The sequence below is a fragment of the Tupaia chinensis genome, unplaced genomic scaffold (genome assembly GCF_000334495.1).
Source record: "Tupaia chinensis unplaced genomic scaffold, TupChi_1.0 Scaffold000045_1, whole genome shotgun sequence".
NCBI classification, from domain to species: domain Eukaryota; kingdom Metazoa; phylum Chordata; class Mammalia; order Scandentia; family Tupaiidae; genus Tupaia; species Tupaia belangeri.
This window is the reverse complement of record NW_006159501.1, coordinates 9,899,516-9,910,023: the sequence shown is the minus strand read 5'-3', so window position 1 is coordinate 9,910,023 and position 10,508 is coordinate 9,899,516. Positions and strand designations below refer to the sequence as shown.

The 10,508-nt window shown below is 52.7% G+C and overlaps 1 long non-coding RNA gene across 1 annotated transcript in view; it reads left to right on the top strand.

Annotated features, from left to right (window-relative positions):
- Positions 1 to 9,710: 9,710 nt before the first annotated feature.
- The window catches only part of LOC102501042 (uncharacterized), a 9,369-nt gene continuing 8,571 nt past the window's right edge, over positions 9,711 to 10,508 (top strand). Inside the window, exon 1 of the long non-coding RNA XR_003550105.1 lies at positions 9,711 to 9,827. This is a non-coding gene — a long non-coding RNA (uncharacterized LOC102501042). The remainder of the gene's footprint in view (positions 9,828 to 10,508) is intronic.

The window sequence follows — 10,508 nt, the reverse complement described above, 5'->3', positions numbered from 1 at the left end:
CCTCCCAATCCCTTCTCCTCCATTTCTCCTTTTGGAATTTTGGGCAAAGACACACACACACACACACACACACACACACACACACCCCTGATGTGTTTCTCAAGCTGTTGAGTCTGGGACTCAAATCAGGTAGTCAGCCATGTAAGATGCTACTTTAACCACCATGCCACTGGCTGGTCCTCTCAATTCTAAGTGTGCTTGAGAGGGCTGTTATAAAGAACAAAATAGAAAGCATGCACAAAGCGCTAGTCACGATGTCTAGCATTCGATAGACACTAAACTTACAGTAGCTGTTATCTACATTCGATACATAGTTGTGTAATTTTCTTAGAATATAACATATTCCCCACAGCATATCCTAAGAGAATGTTTCTGTGTCTAGTGTACCTATAGAAATTCCTGATCGAGGGACCAGCAGTTAGCGTAATGGCTATGTCGCTGGACTCCCATGTAGTCGACCGCGGTTCGAGTCCCAGACCCAATGGCTTAAAACTCACGCCCGGCGCGTGTGTGTGCATGCCCAAGATCCTGAGAGGAGAATGGAGGAGAAAGGATTGCGGCGTGGCCATCCCCCCTGGGGGGTGATTTCTCACTTTCTGTCTCTCTGTCTCTCTCTGTCTGTCTGGCGACCTATAGCGAAAACCTCTCCAAAAAAGAAGAAAAAGAAATTCCTGATCGACTGTCCCGGTCTCTCTAATAACCACCACATTTGGGGGTAAACTCCGACTTTCAATAATAAACCATGAGATCTGGAGAGAAGCCATTCCCAAGGTCCCCTAGCTTAGTGAAGCGCCCTGTCCCGTCTGCCCTTGTAATCATGAGCTGTCCTCTTTTGCCCCAGATGGAGGGCCTCAGGCCAGAGCAGGGCCAGGGCTCTGCTTTCTCTCTCTCGCTCTCTCGCTCTCTCGCTCTCTTGCTCTCTCTCCTGCTCAGGAGCTTGGCCAGTGTTTATTTACTGAGCAGAAGTTGCCAGGTTTTCTCCTGGCTGATGATTTAAATACAAGTTTCAGTTCAATTCCTCCAATAGCTGACCAAAGGTGGATTTTAAATGAATAAACACACCTGTGTTTAGCACACAGAGGCAGTTTACCCAGTCTACTGGTGCTGGTGGTCTTAGAATGGTCTATTTTATTTAAAAAAAAAAAAAAAGTCGGCAGAAGCGTCAGCACATTAAATATCCACAGGCAACATGCACCACATGTGTGGGGGCCCACACTCACTATCTCACTTCATCCTCTGCGCTGCCCCGAGGTAGGAAGTGTTAGCCCCATTTTACAGATGAGCAAACTGACACTCAGCAAGTCTAATTTGCTAAAGGTCACACAGCTGGCAAGTGTTTATATATTTGAGAGTAGAAAAGCCATTGATGTCTGTTCTAGGAATTAAGAACTTTGATGCCGAGAACACTTAAAAATAGCCCTGTGCATTTTCCCATTCTTGAAACAGGTTTACTAATCAGGGACACGGCTGAAAAAATCCAGCAAAATGACTCAGTTCCTAGCGAAATGTTATTTCTCCCCGTCACTGTGGGACAACCCCAGCCAAGCCTGCACAGCACAGAAACAGAAAGAGACAGAGACAGAGAGAGGAGAAAGGGGAAGGCGGCGACGCAGGCGCGCAAGGCAGAGCGGCTTCCTCTCCCGTCCCCTGCAGCCTCGGTCGGTTCCGGGGGTGCGCACAAGGCAAAAATCAAGGGCAGGCTGGAGGGCTGCTTCCTGCCTTCTAAATATACTCTTGTTCCGATGCTATCTTGGCCCCTGCGTCACGGAGGACAGGCCGCTCTTTACATTGCAAATGTCTCAGGAACTCCTCGACCCAAAGGAAGCTGGGGTGTAGAAGCCGGACTTTCTACACCCTTCAAGAACAGCACACTCAGGTCTGCGCAGGCCCTGGGCACTGCAGCTTGTGCCTCTCCACACCCTCCTGCTCCTCTCCTGTCCTTCCTTGTCTGGCCCCTTGGCTGTCCCTTCCCATCTCCTCCAGGGCCCCAGAGCCCTGGGGACAGGCAGCGACCATCCAGGAGCTGCTCTCTGTGCACGTTATCAGAGAACCCAGAAGCAAACAGAAACCATTCCACACCTGCTGTCTCCACTTCCTGCGGCCCCCAGGCTCCATCCAGGTGTCCTCAGGGGAAGAAAGGGCCCATTCAGGCCTGTGGCCGCTGGTTCTTGGACTGAGTTCCTCAAACACAGTGGGAAGAAAGGAGAGACGGGATCGGAGGCAGCGGGGCCTCCTGGTTGACCTTAGGGCTGGGCGTGGAGCCCCTGGCCCACTTCACTCTGTTGTGACATGACTCTGTGGCCCTGGGCAGGCTGTGGGTCCTCAGCCTCAGTTTGGTAATCCAAATATCGGTCACTGAGATTGTCACCACCTCGTAGTCCGTGAGGGTGAAATAAATTCCTGCCACAAGCCACTTAGCATGGCTGTGGCGCTACAGAGCTGGTCCAGACACTGCCCTGAGCCTGGTGTAGTCACATCCCATAACTGAATATTTGAACTCGGCCCTCCTTCCTCACCTGCCCTTCCCCCACGCACACACACACGTCCCACGTTCTGGAGGACCGTAGCCAGCACACTGCTCCACACCTTTCCCCAGAGCACCTCTCACCACGCAGAGGCTGTGTGAGCCCAGGGGGTCACTGCGTCCTGGTTCCGGTAGGAAGCCAGCACCACTGTCAGGGGCCCTAAAGCATTCCTTGCAGGAGGTCAGATCATCCGGCATCGGCCTTCTCCCACCTTGGGTGACCAATCTGCCTCATGGGCAGTGCCCTCACCCCAACAGCCTGTGTTCCCTTTCTCCCATGATCCCCGACATGCCACCATTTCTTCCATGAAGGGTGGCCTTGCCATTAGGCTCGGTGGGTGCTGAGGTCCAGACCTCAGAGCCACATGTGGCATCTCTCCCTAATGTGTACTTGGCAATGTCGCAGCAGCAGCTTGGAACTGGCCTGGAAGGGGATGAACAGCAGAAGACGCTAAAGATCAAGACTCTTTATTCCATGGGTGGGGAAGCTGGTTGTTAAACCTGCACCGCCAGTCTGCTGAAGCCGTGAGCCACCAGCCACCACCCATTCTGTACCCTCTATGTCCCTCCCTGTCCCCCATCCCCCCTCAGCTGGGGACCAGTAGACTCCCAAGTGGACAAGGCCCTTTAGTAGGGCTGGCGGGAGGTTCACATCTGAGATTGAAACCCTAGGACGCATGCATCCACGGGCCGCTCTGCGTCATCATGTGGGTCATCATGTGGTCTCCCACACAGCCCTGGGACACGTGTGTCTGTGTGCTGCTCTACATCATCATGTGGTCTCCCACACAGCCCTGGGACACGTGTGTCCGTGTGCTGCTCTACAACATCATGTGGTCTCCCACACAGCCCTGGGACACATGTGTTCGTGTGCCGCTCTACATCATCATGTGATCTCTAACATAGCCCTGGTGGTCTCCAGTGCAGCCCTGGGACACGTGTGGTCTCCAACACAGCCCGGGGACACGTGCGTCTGTGTGCCGCTCTACTTCATCACGTGGTCTCCAACACAGCCCTGGGACCCCTGTGTCCATGTGCTGATTCTACCGTCATGACATGGTCTCCAACGCACTGACTTAGACCCATGGCATTGGGTAAACTCTAGTTTCTTCATCAGAAAAAGGGGATTGCCCTTTGAAAACTGTGAGTCCAACAGCACACCAGACGCGGCTCTTCTGCCTGTGCTTTCCCAAGCTTCTCACAAGGTTTTCTTCCTCCTCACTCACTTTGATCTTCTCAAGCTCTCAGAAAATAACTCGCTGAAGTACACTTGAAATTGGGCAAACCCAGGAACAAAGAGCTGCTTTTCACACAAGTGCTCATAAGATTCTCTGAGCTCAAGATCCAAAGAGTGAACTAAAAGATACTGTGGGAAATCACCCCATAGCGGAAGGACCTGGAAGCGTTCACGCACCTCATCCTACATGGGGGGGTGGGGGGAGGGGGTGACTGAGGCTTGTTTAAGCCCAATGTGCAGTTGAGCTGAGGCCAGAAGCATCTCATAGCTCACACGGAAATAGGAGAAATGGTGCTTCCCTTAATTCACCTTCCGTAACAGGTTTCTGAGTCAAATTTCTCTTGAAGCACTAACACTGCACAGATCCACGTTAGCCATCTGTCACTGGCGTTGCTGTGTGCCAGACCCTCTGGAATGAGCGCCTGCTCTCCCCTTTGTCAGATGGGAGAGTTAGAGGGCACTTCCGAAGCTTCCTTGACAGCTCTGAATGAAGATTATCTTGCACCAAACAGTTGCCTTTGCAAAACAAAAGTTGCAAAGTGGTATGTGTCGGTAACGCAAGACTTCGGAGCACGGACCCATGTCAGAAGGTCCCCAGCTCACACTGCAATGTGTCCCTCTGCGTACTGGGTACACACGTGCACCCAAGGTCCAGGACAACTGAGGCTGAAGGTGGACGGCAACGTGAGGCCCTGCTGGCCTATCTCTCTTTCTCTCTCTCTTTCTCTCTCTCCCACTTCTCATAAAAAGAATAACATGAAAGGCAGATGTGAGCTAGATGCCCTCTTCCCACAGTGTATGGTAATTTCTGCTACAAACTAGGCTGTGGAGATGAAGGGTTTTCCAGCAGCCGCACTGCATGTCCGTCCTTTTGATCTGGGCGTCCTGATCTGGCCACCTAATCCCTAAATAGCAGTTTTGGGGTGCCCATTGTCCATTATATGCAGATCCAGTGGCAGCTTCTCACTTCCAGCCCAGCCTACGAGGCGCCTCAGTGGCCATGTCTACCCCTCAAGGAGCAAGTGCAGAGGCCCAGCTCAGAGCTGCTCCTTTCCGTTCCCTTAGCTCTCCCTCTGACTGTGCCGAGAACAAGCTCCCTGTATTAAAGCCCTTTCTGCCTAACAGACCTTCACGAATTCCAGTGAGCTCTGACCGCCACATCTGCACTTGAGCTTCTCACATCTAAGCAACGTGTACTTCGTGAATTTAATGAGAGCTCCCTGCACAACCTGTAAGTCTCTAGAAAGTCCCCCCAACCTCTAGGATCAGCTCTGATACACTGGAGGGAGGTACTGGAGCTCCACTCTCCAGTGGCTTCTCTAATGAGTGTCAGAGTCGACTCTATCTTGGGCTTCCTCTCGTACACACTACACGAACCAAATACACACTGATACAGTTTGATTCCCTACTAAGGAAAACTTGAGAAGCTCAGGCTAACGTACATCCCACCTTAGACTTCACAGTGGGACATTCCTGTAGACTGATGAAAATCTGGGTTACCATTCCTCTCGAAAATCCTGCGGCTCAATTTGAAAACTAGGGCAAGGCCAGGGTCTCCCATGCCTGGTCAACAGCAAGAGTCTTGAGTTCAGTCGGGGGCCATCCATTCTAGCAGGGTTATCTCAGGTCACTCACTGAATGGGGAAAGACTTGTGGGTGGGGGAACTTAACTAGGATGGTGAACCTCTGCTCCTCTTTAGACTCCATCCCTGTGCATGGAGATTCGGATGCCTCCCCACAGCCCACCGTAGTGAGGCCGCCCTTAGGAAAAGCAATATAACATAGTCCTTAACTCTTCCCAGTCTTAGTCCATCATCTGATCCAAGACTAACTTCAGATCATCTTCTTTCCACCCTGCGTTGTGTCGTCAGGGACGCACGTGTCCACTGGGTTCACAGAATTAGAGACAGACGTCAGCGTCAACAGCAGAACAAGGAGGGATTTTCCTGAAGAGCTAGTTTTGACACTACCCTCTGGACAGTGAGGAAGCAGGAAGACAGCACACACTAAGCGCATGTTCCAGGGGTGGGGGACCAGGCTCTGCCCAGCTCTCTGCCCTGCCCCGTTCCCTCATCATGGCCGGCGCTGATCTGCAAACCCCACCCATATCCTCAGTCTTTGCCTAGCTCTAGGACAAACCATCCTCGGCCACTCCCCAGGCCACTTCCTGGGCCCCCATCATCAGCCCAGCTTGCCCTAATCTGCTGCCCGTGTACCCACAGATGTAGCTACAGGAGCCCTTTCAATGGCCTTATTCCCTGCCTCGAGGTTCCCTTCAGACTCTGTGTCAGCAATCAGCTCTCTCAACCTGGTATTCATTTTTCTGTCACTTTAAAATAAGTTAATGAGGATTTTTCATTGAAAGAGTTGTATATTTACATGGTAACCAAAAACTCTAAGCACAAGGATATGTAATAAAAAGCAACCCGCTCTCCCCTTCCAGCCCTGCATCGCATGCCCCTGAGGCACTGCTATCAGGAGCCTGTAGGTGTCCCCCAGCAAGTCCGCGCCACACACCAGCAAGTGGCCGGCTACCAGGATAGCATGTCACGCCCACCTTGCAATGAGCTAGAAAGCCAGACCCTCGCTGCCCCGGCCTCCTGTGATGTGATCCTGTTCTGGCCATGAAACACGCTGGCAAGTCAACCCATGGCAGGAACCAGGGTTATTTGGTGTCTGGGGAAGCTCTTACTTTTCAGGTTAAAAAGAGAGGAAGAAAGAAAGAAAATGACAATTTTGTCCAGCACTGGCCACTCCCTTTTCTCATCCCAAGTACTGACTAGTATGATGGTTGCAGCCACAGCAGCCATCGTGGAGCCATGAGGGAAAACGACTAAGGTAACAAGTCGGCATGCATGTTTCCTAAGGTGGGTAGGCGGGAAAGAACCAGGTCCCTGAAGCCCTTGTTAGACAGCTGCATCGAGACCCGCAGCTGCCTACCTCCAGACGCAGGGTTACGTGAGAAGTCACTCCCTGTGCTCTAAACCAGTGTCGCCAGGTTTTCTATCACCTGGAGAGGACCCAGCCTCACCGATCCACACATAGCACTGGTGTGGAGTCACAGTGACTCGAGGGTACGGGCTGCACGGTGGACACCGCACTGCCCTCTTCCCTCGGCCCTGCGTCCTACAAGGTCTTCCACAGCGGCCCACACAGGCCTATCCCCAGAATGTTCACTGGTTAGGTTGCATTGTAAATAAACCAGCCTCCTGCTGATGGGCGTTTCCATCCATCGCTTTTGTTCAGCCCTTCCTCGAACAGCATGTCTGCATCTTTGTGCACACGTGTGCTCTCTGTACTGTGAGTCAGTACACAAGAGAGCCACAGACCCCTGTCCTTGCGCCCTGAAGTGGACATTCTGAATCCTCCTTGGCCCATGCCTTTTTAATATTTTTAAGCCTTTTTCTTTTTTGGAGAGGTTTTTGCTATAGGGCGCATGTGCTCGCCAGAAAGACAGAGAGAGACAGAGAGACAGAAAGCGAGAAATCACCCCCCATGGGGGGATGGCCACACCGCAATCCCTTCTCCTCCATTCTCCTCTCGGGATCTTGGGCACATATGCACATGCACCTGGCGTGAGTTTAGGCCACCAGGTCCAGGACTCAAACTGTGGTCGACTGCTGATGGGCGTTTCCATCCATCGCTTTTGTTCAGCCCTTCCTCGAACAGCATGTCTGCATCTTTGTGCACACGTGTGCTCTCTGTACTGTGAGTCAGTACACAAGAGAGCCACAGACCCCTGTCCTTGCGCCCTGAAGTGGACATTCTGAATCCTCCTTGGCCCATGCCTTTTTAATATTTTTAAGCCTTTTTCTTTTTTGGAGAGGTTTTTGCTATAGGGCGCATGTGCTCGCCAGAAAGACAGAGAGAGACAGAGAGACAGAAAGCGAGAAATCACCCCCCATGGGGGGATGGCCACACCGCAATCCCTTCTCCTCCATTCTCCTCTCGGGATCTTGGGCACATATGCACATGCACCTGGCGTGAGTTTAGGCCACCAGGTCCAGGACTCAAACTGTGGTCGACTACATGGGAGTCCAGCGATGTAGACATTACACCAACTGTTGGTTCCAAGCCTTTTTTTTTTTTAAATGTTTCCATGAGAAGAAGAGAAACAGCACCCCAATGGGGTCTTCATGCCACGATTCTATCCAGTCTCAGCTGGCCTTGATCACGCACGCAACCACAGCCCAGTGTGCTCAGGGTGGCCCTAGGACATGAACCTGGGCCCTTTTGCAAGCAGAGCAGTTGTATTACCACTGCACCACCACCTGGCCAGGAGGCCTACACTTTGATTCCTTTTTACCTCTGTTCACTCCCCTGCCCAGCCTGAACCCTGGGATACCTCCTGTCTGGGCCAAAGCCTTGGGATCCCTTATTTGTGACCCAGTTTGAATAAGTGACCATCGGCCTTCTTTCTCTGGGACTGATACCCAGCAGACTCTCAGCTGGCCATCCTCCAGCCCCCTCTCACCCGCCCCTCCCCCGGTGCCCGGGCTGCTCCCCCAGCCCTGCCCCAACACTCCCATTTCCAGGACCTGCCCCTTCCTGCTCTGGTGAACTGGCCCACATCAGGCTGACTGAGGCTGAGAGAGCGAGTTCCCACAGGAAACTGAACAAGCAGCCACGCCCATCCCAGCCAGCCGCTGGCCCCTGGTTTCAGCACCTGTAACCGACCTCGGAAATCACACCAGAAACCCAACCCAAATCCCACTGTCCACAGAGCTGACAAGCACTGCGGCTGAGGAGGGAGACCAGATGTCTAGGAATGCAGGGAGCAGCTGAGTTCAGCACGGTGCCAGCAGCTAGGCACTCTGTTGTGCTGGACTCTGCTCCGTGACCGTCAGCCGGTGCCCAGCTGGGAGCTGAGAGCTGATGTCAAAAATACTCTGTGGGAAGGGGAGGTCTCAGGTCACTTTTTTTGGTGGTAAGCGCTGCCTGCTAGGGCAAAAAGCCGTCTCTCTGACTGGCAGGTTCCAGCATAAGGCAAAGGCCCCGGGGCTGCGGCCCCTCCTCACGCAGTCTCCAAACCACCCAGCCCCGCTGGCCCTTCAGAGAATGTGGGGGAGAGGGTCTTCCAAGATTACCCACCAGACCTCATCCCTGATTTTGCAGATAAGGAAACTGAGGTTCAAAAAAAAAAAAAAAGGCATCACCCTGTCATTGACTACCAGGACCAGGGCCAGACTCCAGGCCAAGCACCTCCCATGTGCAGGCACTATGCACCCTGGCCACTGTCCTGGGAGAGACATGTGCTGTCCCCCTCTCGCCCACCAAACCTTAGGGGACTTGTTCCCAATCACGCAGCTGATGAGGAGCAGGGCCCAGGGACATACTTACCCCCAAACTCTCCTTCGGGGCTCCTCCCACTCCTCCATGACACCACTCCTAGCACAGGAGTGACAACTGTGGGCCAGGGAGGAAGAGACCGAGCCTGTTTACAAAAGCGTGTCATTCAAAGCGGGGGAGAATGCAAAGTGCCTCCCACGAAGTCCGCAGGGGGTCAGAGAAGTGCCCCTCTCCTCAAGTCAGCAGGTGTTCAGAATGCCAAGGGACAGGCCAGACCAGAGGGACAGCCTGAGTAGCCGGTAAGGGACTTTTCTGGGGTTCAAAAAAAAAAAAAAAAGGCATCACCCTGTCATTGACTACCAGGACCAGGGCCAGACTCCAGGCCAAGCACCTCCCATGTGCAGGCACTATGCACCCTGGCCACTGTCCTGGGAGAGACATGTGCTGTCCCCCTCTCGCCCACCAAACCTTAGGGGACTTGTTCCCAATCACGCAGCTGATGAGGAGCAGGGCCCAGGGACATACTTACCCCCAAACTCTCCTTCGGGGCTCCTCCCACTCCTCCATGACACCACTCCTAGCACAGGAGTGACAACTGTGGGCCAGGGAGGAAGAGACCGAGCCTGTTTACAAAAGCGTGTCATTCAAAGCGGGGGAGAATGCAAAGTGCCTCCCACGAAGTCCGCAGGGGGTCAGAGAAGTGCCCCTCTCCTCAAGTCAGCAGGTGTTCAGAATGCCAAGGGACAGGCCAGACCAGAGGGACAGCCTGAGTAGCCGGTAAGTGACATCGTACTGGATTATAACAGAGAATAAGACAAGGGTCGAGGGCCAGCTGGGGGCGCAGTGGTAACACAGTAGTCTGTGACGGCACGGCCACATGGGAAGGGCCTGGGTTCGAACGCCAAGGCCTCCCTGTGCACACTAGCACTGGCACCTGCCATCATGATGCATTTTTGTATAGAAAAACATAGAAAAAATATGTCATGACTTTTCCAACCACCCAATAGTTACAGAATGTAGGAGCAGTAAGCAAAAGAGGTCTATGTACAGCATTGTAACTACAGTTAGTGAAAATATATTGTACTCTTAAAAAGGGGAAAGGTCAGGACCAGCAGATGGCATAATGGTTACATCGCTGGACTCCCATGTAGTCAGTCCACTGAGGTGCAAGTTCCAGACTGGGAAGCTTAAAACTAACACCAAGCACAGATGTGTGCATGCCCAAAATCCTGAACCATCCCCCTCAGGGGGTGATTTCTCGCTTTCTGTCTCTCTGTCTCGGGCAAGCACACATGTCCTATACCAAAAATCTCTTTCTAAAAAAATTTGTTACCTTAATAAATGCATTCATATTGATATAAACAAATGATTGAATAAATAAATCATGGGAGAAAACACCACTCACCCTTCCAAAAGAACTGAAATAATTTATGCAGCTGCTCCCCCGTTCCCGGGGCC